The 14508-nt window shown below is 36.1% G+C and overlaps 1 non-coding gene across 1 annotated transcript; it reads right to left on the bottom strand.

Moving 5' to 3' along the window:
- Positions 1–388: 388 nt before the first annotated feature.
- On the bottom strand, positions 389–495 carry LOC133820175 (small nucleolar RNA R71). The gene has a single exon (XR_009886604.1). It is a non-coding gene; the product is annotated as a small nucleolar RNA R71 (small nucleolar RNA).
- Positions 496–14508: the final 14013 nt, after the last annotated feature.

The raw sequence follows: 14508 nt of genomic DNA on the forward strand, positions 1-14508 counted from the left end.
ATTCGCAAAGGCTAGCAATGATGAAATCCAACCAAGAACTCTCAATGACTACCTCCATCCTACTCACACTTCCACGACTTCATGCATTATATTCCCTCATAATATGCCTGCAGTAGACTTTAAACTTGTCATGATTCAACTCTTGCCCACATTTCATGGAATGGAAAATGAAAGCCCATACGTGCATATTAGAGAATTTGAGGAGGTAGTAGCCACGTTCTATAACTGAGCCAAAAATGCCGATTTTGTGCGACTAAAGTTCTTCCCTTTCTCTTTGAACGACAAAGCCAAAAGCTTGTTGTACTCTTTGAGACCTAGGTCTATTGGAACATGGGAGGAAATGACCAAATCTTTCTTTTTGAAACACTTCCCTAGCCATAAAACCAACAGTCTAAAACGATAAATTTTCACATTTTCCCAAAAGGGCAATGAAATGTTCTATCAAGTTTGGGAAAGATTCAAAGATTTGTTGAATCATTGCCTGCACCATGGCTATGAGAACTGGTGTTTGGTCAGTTACTTCTATGAAGGCCTCACGAGTCGTGAGCGCCAGTTTGTAGAAATGATATGCAATGGTGAATTCCTCAAAAAAGAGCTAGACGATGCCTCGAAGAAACTGCAAAAAAACCCCACACCTGGACTTGTCCAAATGCTACTCTGATAGAACCAACCGACATAAACCATTTGGGATCTATCAACTTCGAGAAGAGGATAGTGTTAAGGCTCAACTTGAAGCTTTAAAAAAGCAGTTTGAGGTCTTAATAACAAAAATATGGCCAAAAACCACACATGATTTCTCAAGCGAAACCACAAGAACCTTGCTTTGTTTGTGGAAGGACGGAGCATTTAGCTAAGGACTGCTTAGCTTTTAATGAAATGATGGGGTTTATGAGGAGCAATGCAATGCCTTAGGGATATATTACAATCCATTCTCCTAAACATACAACCCTGGTTGGAGAAACCTCCCAAATTGTAGTTGGAGAGATTCCAACCAAGCTCAATCGTCTAGAGGCCGATGGAGAAAGGAGCAACAAGTTCAACCATATAAGGCGTATTCTGCACCTCAATACAATGCTCATCCATAATGAAACTCTCTTGAGAATACCCTTCATGCATTCATAGGAAAATAATCCAAACTAAATTCCCAAATGATGGAAGAAATCAAGGAAATGCAATGTCAATTCTCAAAATTTACTGATTCCTTGGCCATTCTAGAAAAGGGCAAATTTCCTTCCCAACCAAAATTCAATGTGCAAGGCCAACACATGTCCCAATCCTCAAATTCCAATGATCAAAATGTTAAGGAAGTAAATGTCATCACAACTAGAAGTGGTAAAACTTTGCAAGACCCATCCCTAAAAGACACCTCTCCCAGCATTGCAAAAGTTAATCCCGAGAATGCTCCTCCAAAAGTACCACTTCCCTAGGCTTTAAGACCTGCTAGGAAACTTCCTAATAACCGAGCTGAAATCCTTTAGCACTTGACTTAAGTGAAGATAAATCTTCCTTTGCTTCACATCCTAAATCATAAAGGATCTATGCACTGCAAAAAGGAAGCAACATGTCAAGAAGACTGCTTTCTTGACTGAGCAAGTGAGTGCGGTGATTGAACAAAAGAAACTGCCGAAATGCAAAGATCTCGGTTGTCCCACCATTTCTCACCAAATTGGGGCTCATGAAGCCAGCCAAGCCGGACTTGATCTTGGCCTGAGTGTAAATCTAATGTCTTACTCTGTGTACTCACAACTCGGTCTTGGAGAAATGAAACCAAAATATGTTGTGCTACAACTTGCCGATCGCTCCACCAAAAAGCCTAGGGGTATTGTTGAGGATGTTTTAGTTTAATTTGAAAAATTCTATTTCCCCGTGGATTTTCTTATTCTTGATACCCAATCTGGGGTAAACATGGAGTCAAAAATTGTTATTATCCTTGGAAGACCATTCCTTGCCACTGGAAATGCTGTAATCAATTGTCAGAATGACCTAATGAAGATATCGTTTTGAAATATGACTCTTGAGGTCAATATCTTACACATTGGGAAACAACCCCGAGAACATGATGAATGTTATCAAACATTCATGATTAACACTTTAATTCCCGAGGAGGTTCAATTGTGAAGCAACTTCGATGATCTTGATGAACTCATCCTTCTGTCTAACAATGAAAATCCTGGTTCTATTGAGTCTACTCTTGCAATATCAGACCACATAGACTCACGCAATAGAAGGACTAAGTTTTGGCAACCTCGCTTTCAAGAGCTACCACGTGAGAGGGCAAAACCAAAAACTTCAGCTAAAGAGGTTCCAATTGTTCAATTGACCCAACTACCTAAGGGTCTAAAACATGTCTTCTTTGGAGCCGGTGAAGCCTTTCCAGTTATCATCTCGTCCAACCTTCAAAATTCTCAAGAAATATAGTTACTCGAGTTACTTCGAACGCATAATTTTGTGATAGGTTGGATGCTTGTTGATATCAAACGTATTTTCCCTTTAATTTTCTTCCATCGAATCAATCTAGAGGACAAGCCTATCCCTCAAAGGAGACTGAACCCCACAATGAAACAAGTCATGAAAAATGAAATTCTGAAATTGCTAGATTCTGATATCATATATCTAGTGACAGATAACAAATGGACTAGTCGTACTGAAGTCGTGCCCAAGAAATCTGGTCTAATTGCGGTCCAAAACGAAAAAGGGGTCCTTGTCCCCTCAAAATCTGTGACAGGGTGGTGCAAGTGGATTGATTATCAAAAATTAAATGCCGCCTCCCACAAAGATCATTTTCCACTCCCATTCATTGATCAAATCCTTGAGTGAGTAGTTGGTCATCCTTTCTATTACTTTCTTGATGGCTATTCAAGCTATTATCAAATCGAGATTGCATTAGAGGATCAAGATCAGACCACTTTCACTTGTCCCTTTGGCACTTTTGCTTTTTGGCGTATGCCATTTGGCTTGTGTAATGCACCAGCTACATTCCAAAGTTGCATGATGAGCATCTTTAGCGACATGATTGAAAAATCAATGGAAGTATTCATGGATGACCTACCCATTTTTGGAAATTCCTTTGACACATATCTTCTTCATCTTGAAGCTATTTTAAAACGGTGTATTGAGAAAGGACTTGTGCTCAATTGGGAGAAATGCCACTTCATGGAATCTTCTGGCATAGTCTTAGGCCACATTGTTTCTGAAAAAGGAATTGAAGTTGATCAATCAAAAGTCAACCTTCTCTCCAACCTGCCTACTCCTAAGGCTGTCAAAGATGTTAGGTCATTCCTTGGTCATGCTGGTTTCTATAGGAGGTTCATACAAAATATTGCAATGATTGCTCATCCGCTAAGAAACCTCCTAGCCAAAGATGTTACTTTTGAGTGGACACCAAAGTGTGAGGCATCATTCCGAGCACTTGTGACCTCACTCACTTCCACTTCCATCATCCAATCACCCGATTGGAGTCTTCCTTTCGAGATCATGTGTGATGCCAGCAACTTTGTTATGGGAGCTGTGTTAGGATAATGAAGGGATGGGAAACCCTTTGTTGTCTAATATGCAAGTTGAACTCTCAATAGTGCTTAAATGAATTATTCCACTACTCAAAAAGAGTTGCCTGTCGTCATCTTTGCCTTTGACAAATTCTGATCTTATTTGATTGGATCAACTATTACGATCTTCACGGATCACTCCACGTTGAAATATCACCTTCCCAAAAAGGATGCTAAGGTGTGATTAATACGACGGATCCTTCTTTTGCAAGAATTTGATATCACAATCAAGGACAAGAAAGGTGTTGAAAATGCCATCGCAGATCATTTGTCTCGACTTGAATTCAACGATCCCCCTGATGGTCCAACTATTCATGATGATTTCCCTGATGAACAATTGTTTTCTGTTACTAAGTTACAGTGGTATGCTCACATTGTGAACTACTTATTAACACGTGAACTCCCATCTGAATGGAGTTCATAAGAATAATACAAATTTCTAGTCAAGGTACGCAATTTCTTTTGGCATGACCCATACTTATTCAACTATTGCCCCGACCAGATCATGTTAATATGCATCCATGACGATGAGGTGTCTATTGTGCTGAATTTTTGCCACAATGATGATTGTGGTGGCCCATTTTCTGTGAAGAAAACTGCTGCAAAAATCTTACAATGCGGACTTTACTGGTCCACTCTGTTCAAAGACACCAATGATTTATGTCATTCCTGTATAAGGTGTCAAAAGTTAGGTTCCTTTTCTTGTCGACACATGATGCCCTTGAACCCAATTCTTGTTATCAAAAATTTGATTGTTTCAAAATGGGTTGAGGCTACCTTTTCTACCTTAATAGGACCATTTCTACCTTCTTTTTGGCTACCTTTACATTGTTCTTGATTTTGATTATGTTTCAAAAGGGGTTGAGGCCGTACTCTGTCGAACCAATGATAAAGCTACAGTTGTCAAATTCTTGAAAGAAAATGTGTTATCAATGTTTGGTACTTCTTGTGCTATCATGAGTGATTAAGGCACTCGTTTTTGCAACAGATCTTTTGAAGCTCTTATGTGTAAGTGCGGTGTCCTTCATAAATTTGCAAATCCTTATCATGCACAGACTAATGGCCAAGATGAGTTAGCCAATAGGGAGATAAAAACACATTCTGGAAAAGACGGTAAATCCTAACCGCAAAGATTAATCTATACGTCTTTTAGACGCTCTTTGGGCATATCACACTGCTTTCAAATCCCCTCTTGGGATGTCTCCCCATCAGTTTGTCTTTGGAAAAGCCTGTCATTTACTTGTCGAGCTTGAGCATAAAGCTTATTGGGCTATCAAAGCCCTCAACTTTGATCTGAATGCGTAGGTATCAATCGCAAACTCCAATTGTCCGAAATTAAGTAGTTGAGAAATTATGAATATGACAATTCCATAATTTATAAAGCAAAGTTGAAAATCGCTCACGATAAACGAATCCTACGAAAACACTTTGAGCGAAATCAGAAAGTGCATCTGTATGATTCTATCTTACACTTGCACCTCGGTAAACTGAGATCGTGATAGACTTGTCCATTTTTAGTGAAACAAGTATTTCCCAACGGTTCTATTGAGGTCGAGGACCCAACTGATGGGAGAATTTTTCGAGTCAATGGCCAAAGACTGAAGCATTACATTGAGAGTGTGAGTCATGTTGAAGAGGTCCATCTTAAGGACCCAATTTATACACTCTGAATTCTGAATGGTTTGTTTGTTTTTTTATTTTTTTTATTTTTCTGTATTTCTTTTTGTGTGTTTTTTGTTTTTGTCTGTTGTTTGTTTTGGGGTATTGTTATCAGGTTCTTTCCGCTCTCACCTCATGGACATGGTTATCATCCAGGTGTTTTCTTTTCCTACCTTTTTCATTGAGTATTCATTTTAACATTGAGGGCACTGTTTGGTTTTTGGTTGGGGGTGGTGAACATTCATTAGCATTCATTTGGAAAATCTTATTGTCTTGTTGAATTTTTAAGTCAATTTTTCTCAAAATTATCCAAGCATGAGTACAACTTGTTGGTTTCAATCAGTTTTTACTAGGTTTAGCTATTAAGAAGTGATCTCCAAAGTTCTTTTGTGCACTTTCCAAACATGTGGTAAATTGGTTGTTAACACAAATAGTTGAGAGAAATTTAAAGTTTAAAGTTTTTCATTTCTTGGTAAGTTGTGAGAGTTGAGAAAACAACTTTTTGAACTTTTATTGATCACTTTAGTTGTTAAAATCACATTTTTGGAATTTAAAAACATGACATTTACTAGATGGATGTTTTTCGTATAAGAATGAGTCTTGTAATAAATTTTAAATTTGTGTTCTATGTATTTTATTTTATTTTTAAATTTCATTTTATTTTTGTGTTGCTCTTGTCAAAAGAAAAAAAAGGAAAAAAAAGTAGAAGAAAAATAAATAAATAAAAAATATAGCAGAAAAAAGGAAAAGAAAAACATAGTAAAAAAATGATGAAAAATGAAAAAAAAAAAAAAGAACACAAACAAGAGCAACACTTTCCTTTATTTTTTTTGTAATTCTCTTGTCAAAAAAATATATTTCTATTACTATATTTTGTTTTGTGCAATTGTATTAAAAAAATTATTATTAATAGTTTTCTTTTTTTATTTATCATTTCTAGTAGTTTTCATTTTATTTTTTGAGTTTTCTCATGTAAATCCCAAAGGTTATTTTTCATTTGAATTCCAATAATTTGATATGCCTATCTTGTGATCAATACTTGTTCAAATTGTTTGTCCTAAAAAAATTATATTTTCTCATTTGAGCATAAATTGTTACATTTCCAACTTCGTGAGTGTTATCCTTCCCATAAAAATATTGTCAATACCCGTGAGGAATTTGGAGTTGACACTTTTATACTTTTGAGATTTTTCGATACTATTTGTGTTATGACTTGTGATATAAATGAATGTGGCTTGGTGCATACACACACAACTCTGGAATTGCAACTGATGTAGCTTCGATAATAATCTCTGACTTCTTGCAGTTACTTTGAAAATGCTTAGATGACTTTGCTTGGTTTAACTTGATTATTCAACTTGATGATTTTCTTTATCGCTTGAATTGCAAGAGACTAGCAATATGCTAGTTGGGGGTTGTGATTAGTGCTTCAAAATGACATTTTATTAAGCTTAAAGTTTAAATTAAATTATGTTTTAATTAATATTTCCTTGAATTTATTGTGATATATTTTTCTTATGGAAAATATTAATTTTAATTTAATTTTCATAAAGTATGTTGCATTTTGACATTAATAAAAGCAAAAGAAAAAAACAAGGGGGAAAAGGAAAAGAAATAATTAAAGATAGAATTTTTAAGGAGTAATTGAGTTTCTTTCAGCAGCCCTTGGCCCAGTCCGAAGGAGAAGCCCAGCCTAACCACCTGGAGCCCCTCCTGACCCACGCCTGTCCACCTGGAGCCCCAGCCCGACTCGCCTGCTGCTTGCCTCTTCCTTTAGCCAGCCTTGACACTTGGCCTCCTCTAATTGGCTGCGAATGGTCAACATTACCAGCTACTTCCAACCCATTTTTCTTGTCCATTTTGGGCCTTGAACCTTCCACTTTTAGCTTTAAATCTCACATTTTGTATTAATTTAGAAAATTTTGTATGTTGATCATTCACTAAAATAGCTAGGTTATTATTAATAGTAAGATTTGATTTTTCAAAATCATATTTTATTATTAATATTTCAGAGTTATTTTGTAAACATCATTTGTAGTTTAATTTTTTTAGTCATTTTGTTTTTCTATAAATAGGGACTCTTCTTTCACATTTGATATGTAATTTTAGAGTAAAGAAACTATAGCAAAATTTCAACTCACTTTCTTCTTAGAATTTTGTGAGAATCATGATCATAATAGCCTAATCTTCCTAGGAAGGTTATGGATGATTCCATATGCTAGTGATGTTATTTTACTACTTTGATTTACTATGTTCTTAATATAATTCATTTGAGCTGTTTATGTTCTTTCATCCTCATCTTTATTATGTTATCTTTATTTACTTGTGTTAATAGTATATATGATTAGTCATGCACTTTCTATGTGTTTCTAGTTAGTAAAATTAATATTGATAAATAATTTTATGTCTAATCTTCTATTGCATTATTGTCCTTGGGTATTTTGTAATTTTTAGATTTTCCATAAGATTAACATTGTGCTCCTAAAGTAAAGAACTTTATATCTCAAATTGAGTTTTGTTAGAAAATAATATGGACTTTAATATTAGATTTTCCAAGTAAATGTTGGGATGTAAACTATTTACTTAAATAGTTTTGTAAATCAAGTAACTAAGTAACTAAACAAGCATATGGATGATTCTTGAAATCTTTCGACTTTTTAACTCTTGATTACATCTTATTTTTATTTCACTTGAATTGTCTTATTTCATCATTTCACCAAAACAACAACAAAAAAAATCTCAAATCTATTTACATTTTCATTTCCATTTCTATTTATTTCATGTTACTAATTTTTTGTGTTATTTTTCTACCATTCTTTTGGTTTTAGGTTACCTCCTTGTGGATTGACTGCCCGACTTTTACTACAACTACCGCTTAGTACTTGTCACATTTTGGGTATTAAACAGTGTACTCTAGAGACAAGTTGTTCGTGAGTCATTTAATGGTTTTGAAGTGTGTATAAAATACTAGCTTATTTAAAAAAAAAAGGGCATTGGATTTGTTCGCTCGAGACTGTATCAAAAGAAATATCGAATTGCTCACGAACCTATTCGCGCAAGCCCCTCACAAGAAATGTGAATATGACTCAATACATGTTCGCTTGTAGTTGTATTTAAAGGATAACATTTTTTCGGGTACGTTATGTATATCCTATTTCTTATCTATGTACACAAAGCGAACATAAAATTCAAAGGAATTTAGAGGCTACACGAAGTACATGCAAGAGTGCAAGAGTAAACAAGCCCAAGAGGTGGCTGTTAAAAAAGAGTGTCTATGGAATGATTAGAGAAGTGATCGTTTTGGGTTTAAAGAAAAAGTTATTTGATAAAAATGTCATTTAAAGTGTATTTTCAAAAAGGAATGGGGACGTTGTTCACATAACTAAGTCAAAATTGTGCAAAGCACGAAAACTGACTTAGGGAGCAAATGTTATACCCATTTTTGGGAAATTATGACATTTCAAAATATAGCAATTATAAAGGGATGATGAATGGAACACATAGCATTCCTATTCTCACAAAGATAAAAGTACTTTTTGTTCTCACAAAGTACAAATTACTCCATGTTCTCACAAAGTACAAAGTACTTCCTGTTCTCACAAAGTACTAAGTACTTAATGTTCTCACGAGGCACAAAGTACTTCCTATTCTTATGAAGCACAAAGGAGTTCTTGTTCTCACAAAGTACAAAGTACTTCCTGTTCTCACAAAGTACAAAGTACTTCTTGTTCTCACAAAGTACAAAGCGTATACCAAGCACTAACAGAAGGGATTGGGTCGCATAGCTGCATTATTCAATCTCTGTTCGCTCAAGGCAAACCATTACATGCTAACAGGAGGATCTTGTTCGTTCAACACACAACATCTAAGCTAACAGAATTATCAAAGGAGTACAAAATTGTCATTTATCAAATATAATTGTATTTGTATTATTTACAGGCCAAGCCCAATAACTTAGGTCCATGAGCTAGTTGTAACCCTAAACTCATCACTATAAATAAGAGGAGATGGGATATAAATAGGGGAGGCAATTCATAATGTCGAAAGTCTATTATTGTATAAACAAGTCCTTATGTAATGTAAAAGCGAAGGAGGACTATAGAAAAATTACCGACGCAAGTTCGCCGAAAACTATGGTTCTTCAAGCTTAAATATTAATAAAAGTGACTAAGTGGACGTAGGTCATATTTTTGGGGTCGAACCACTATAAAATATGGTGTTATTTATTTTATCATATATTTATTCTTGAATCCATGCTCTTATGTTCTCAAGTTAACGAAAAACGGTGTCAACACTTTTTTCTATATTTTTCATTTTTCTTTCTTCCTTTTTTTTACTGTATGCATTATTTATTTTTTCAATTCTTTTAGTTTTTGTAATTTTTTTTAGAATCAATTTTTTCACTTTTTTTATATTGTAAGTTTTTTGTTTTTCCAAGTTTGAATATGTATCATTTTTTTTCTTTTTCTTTTCTCCTTTTATTTTCTTTTATATTACTTCATCTTTTCTGTCACTTTTTTAATAGGTGGGAGTAGAAATAACTAAGTTGGAGAGACTATTCAATTCATCAATTGTTTAATTGGGTATTCTAGTAATTTAAATATAGCTTTAGCTATTGATAATGATGTGAAGATGAAGTTGTATGGGCTTTACACTACAACAAAAATGGGTTTTAGGGGTGATGCAAGTCGCCCCTACTAACCCCAAAAATTCGCCCCTGATCTGTCGCCCCTGATAAAATGCGCCTAAAAAGATACATTAGGGACGAATCAATGGGTCACCCCTAAAAGTTGGAATGTCGCCCAAAAAATTTGAACATTTTCCATCACTTTTTTCGATATGTCGCCCTTAATACCATGAGATGTCGCCCAAAATTTTTACACGTGGCATCTATATTAGTCGATGTGTCGCCCCTGATACTTGATTATTAGGGGCGACAATGTCACCTCTAATACTATTTTATTAATAAAAAATAATAAAATTAAATAATTAAATAAAATTTTAATTAATTATTAATCTAAATTATTAATTAAAATTTAAAAAATTGAAAACAAATATATTAAAAATAAAAATATTATATTAAATATTCAAATTAGTTTATTAAAATAACAATTATTCATATTCATAATACATTAAGATAACAAATATTCATACTGTTCATATAATTTAACAATAATTAATAATAAAATAAACCTAGTCTCCTAAATCAGCTGTCTTGTCCTCCCTATTGTTTTCTTGTTGCAGTTGTGGTTGCTGCGGGGGTTGTGGTTGTGGTTGTTGCAATGGTTGCGGTTGTGGTTGTTGCGGGGGCGACATCGGCCAAGGATATTGGGGAATTAATGTGGACGATCCAACTCCATACATGTAGGGATACGACGGCTGGGACGACGGTGGAATCGGCCACGGATAAGGTGTTGCTCCGTACATATATGGAGGTACCATATGTTGAGATGCAATTGCCCCGTACAAATATTAATAAACATTCACAATTTATTTTTTTTCTAAATAAATATTAATAACACTAATATTACCTAAACCTAAACACATATTAACACTAATAATTCTAATATTTCAAACTTTTCAAATATAAATATATTTTTTATCAACAAAATTAAACTAATTAAAACAACTTTGGTAAAAAAAAACTATCACTAGGTGATAATATAAAAAACTTCTATCTTGTCTTTGGTGATCAAATTTTATCACCAAATAAAAGCAACATAAAGGAAATATTTTTTTAACACTAGTTATTTTATGATGTCTTATAAAGTCTTACGATACCATATAAAAATTATGATGTTTTATAAGCCATATTAAATATGAATTATTTTTAAATAATTAATATTTGTTAATATTAAATTAAATTATAATTTTTTAATTTATTTTAAAATTATTTATCTAATTTTTTAATTTATTTTTAAATTACTAAAATTGTTAATATTAAATTAAATTATTTATCGAATTTTTTAAATTATTAAATTTGTTAATATTAAATTAAATAATATTAATTTTATTTTTTTAAAATTATTTATCTGTTGACGCCATTTTTCGTCAACCTAAAATGTAGAGCGCGTAAACAGCAAAAACTATGGCAAGAATAATACAGTAAAACAATGAGAGTTTTTTACGTGGTTCTGCAGTTAACTCTGCCTAGTCCACAAGTCTTTGTTATTAAGATTTAGGAAATTTCCGGAAATTCTTCAGGGATGAATTCTCCAGAGATTCTCTCAAGATCACAAAATTTCTGGGCTCCTTTTACAAAGGTACATGACCTCTCTATTTATAGAGGAGATCTCAGAATACAATCTCACACGTTTTGGGAAGTTATTCTGTTCATTAATAAATTTAATTACTTTAAAGTTTGTAACTCCTATATACAAGGAAACGTCCCCTGAAGACCAGGGGGCGTATAACTGACTAGTTAATATCCCTTTATTGTAAGGAAGTTACAACAATAAATATATCTTGAATACATGGACTGCGTCTCCTCAGGTGGCTCACTAAGCCGTTCGAGATCAGCAATCATTATCATGCCAGCCTAGGTCTCTGAGTAAATTACGAGTTGTATTACATTCCCCAAGACCAGCTCAGACTGGGTAAATACCACTGAGGCCGCCTTATTCCGGGCTCACACCCATGCCAAGCTCGTACCACTTGATCCGAGGCTACCCGACAATGGACATACTCTGATGTTCCGTCTTTCGAGCTTATAAGGACTTCGAGGCTACCTATCTTCGAGATTTCCACGTGCTTTGAAGATTTGGCGTCTAGATTACGAACATGTATTTTAGCTATCACGAGCTCACACCTGACGAATCAAGCTTTCGAGGTCACAACCTCAAGCCTCGAAATCTGGGTGTAACATTTTTCCCACTCAAAAGTATTAGTTTGAATCCTATGAGAAGGAAACTTTTGAACTACTTTCTTCGGGAACCACACCGTCACACATACTCGAGTATGGACACGTGTTAGTTGAGTATTGCTTATTCAAGGTACTCGAGTACCTTGGAAACCTGCCCACGATCGTTCGCCTGCCACTTTTATAGTACCATCATGTCACTTATCCCTGACCGTCGGATTTGGCACGAAATCTGGCCAACGGCCTAGATTGGTTCAACTTTCAATATCTCCATGGGCCTATAAATAAGCTTACGGTCGTCTTCTTCATTTTTCCCTTACAAAAAAAAAATTAGAGAGAAAATACCAGAGTCATTCTTGTTCGATTCTTGCATGTTCTCCAAGCCAAGAAGACAAAACACGGATGGACTTTTTGAATCGGTGAGATCGTACTTGCAATCGCTCGTTCAGTCATCCATTTATCTCTTCCCACCGATTACATTAAAAATTACCAAATTAGTCCCTCTTTTAATATTCTGCACGCACAATAAATTTATTATTTTAACATAAAATAAGAAAAATAAAAAACATAAACAATAAAAAACAAAAACAAATACAAAATGAAAACATAAACAAATAAATAATAAAAATTTGAAAAAAGAAAAAAATATATATTAATAGATATAAATATATATAAACGGTAGAAACAAATAAAAAAGGAAAAAAATATTAAATATATATATACAGTATATATAAATATATATATAAATATATATATAAACTGTATATATACCGTAAGTGTGGACTGCGGTGATGGCAAGGTGCAATCGGCGAAGGAGGCGAGGTGCGGCCGGCGGAGGAGGCAAGGTGCGGCCGGCGGAGGAGGCAAGGTGCGGTTCGTAGCCGAGGAGGGAATTCTTCGAGGTCGAACACTACTGGAGCTCGGTCACGTCGCTGGGACAAATATCTGATATTCTGGCCCTTCACGGCTTAAGGTTGTCGGGCTCGCTTAGGTGCCGAGCTCCGACTGCTCACGAGCGGAGCTGTCGTGCTCCAGGGGATGGAAACCCTGACAGCAGGCTGAGGTATGCGGCTTGGAGATAGGAGCATATGAAGGCGGGAGCTGTCCTTCCCTTGAAGTCCTTCTTTAAAGGCTTCTTAGACTATGTTGGGCTGGATCCCTTCCAACTCAATACCAATTCTTATAGGGTTCTGTCTGCCCTAAGGTCGCTTTACCACGAGCTGAAGTGGGAAGGGCCTTCGCCTGTAGAGATCTTATATCTCTTTTGTTTGAAAAGTAATCCCTCCCGAGCTCGGGGAGGAGATGGCTTCTACTATCTCTCGAGCTATCCCAAGGAGAAAAAGATGTTCGAGGATCTTCCTAATCATCCTCCTGACTTCAAGAAGGCCTTCTTCTGGACAGATGGCCTAGCCCCGTCTCGATACTACTCGTTCAGACGGATTCATAAGTACCTCAACCTCCTTCTTTTCTGTGCTTGAACTTTGTTTTTGGGCCCGTACTTAGTTGAAATGCGTTTCATTTTCCAGCCAACTATCATCGCCCTGCTCCCACTGATGAAATGAAGGAGCATAGAGAGACTCTGCTCCAACTCCCTTACGGCAGGAGATCCCTCTCTTATCTCCTGCACGAAGACAATCTCCGGGCATGCGGGCTCTTAGGGGAAGATCATTCTACATCAGATTGGTCCAATAAGAAATACACCCGATGGGAGCTCGTTCCTTTACCAACCGGCAACCTCCCCCCGAGAAGAGATGTGAGGCCCCCATTTCTAGCTCGCCATAGGAGTCCACAATCGGGGAATGAGGCCAACGATGAGGCCTCGAGCTCGGGCTCTGATGAGCAAGGTACAGTCATCCTTAGCTCGAATATGTGGTCTCCCTCACTGCTAAAACATAAACCCGATAGGTTATTATTGTGTAAGGACGATAGGGACCATTTCTATGTATGGTCTTGAGTAGACGATAAGGTTCATAGGTTTGATAGCTGGCTCGGGATATACGACACCATGTATAGCTTGAATGAGGTGTGGGATGGAGTAGTCGTTCAGTATGGAACTAATGACTATAGGGACCTTTCGAGATTGACTTCCACCTATAGGGAAGGTACTCCCCCAGCCTCCTTTGAAGATAGAGGGATTTCTTGGTCGCTGAGCACGAGCTCGGGGGAGAGTTCCAGTTAGGTTTTTCTTTACTTTTTCTTTATTCTTTGTCTGTTAGCGCTAGGCTAAATCTTAATTGCAATTGTGCAGGTGCCATGGATTCCGACCTTGATGCCGTGCTCGCTAATGGCGAGGGGGCTCAAAAAATTAAGCGCCGGAGAGGCTCGCGGAGGTCGGACCGACCCTCCAAAGTCCTCAAGCGCACTGAGAATACTCCACCAGCTCCGACTACTGCGAGCACAGCCGAGCACCCTACTGCCCAGATCGACGCATCCATCTCGGCCGCT

The sequence above is a fragment of the Humulus lupulus genome, chromosome 2 (assembly GCF_963169125.1).
Source record: "Humulus lupulus chromosome 2, drHumLupu1.1, whole genome shotgun sequence".
In the NCBI taxonomy this organism is placed as follows: Eukaryota; Viridiplantae; Streptophyta; class Magnoliopsida; order Rosales; family Cannabaceae; genus Humulus; species Humulus lupulus.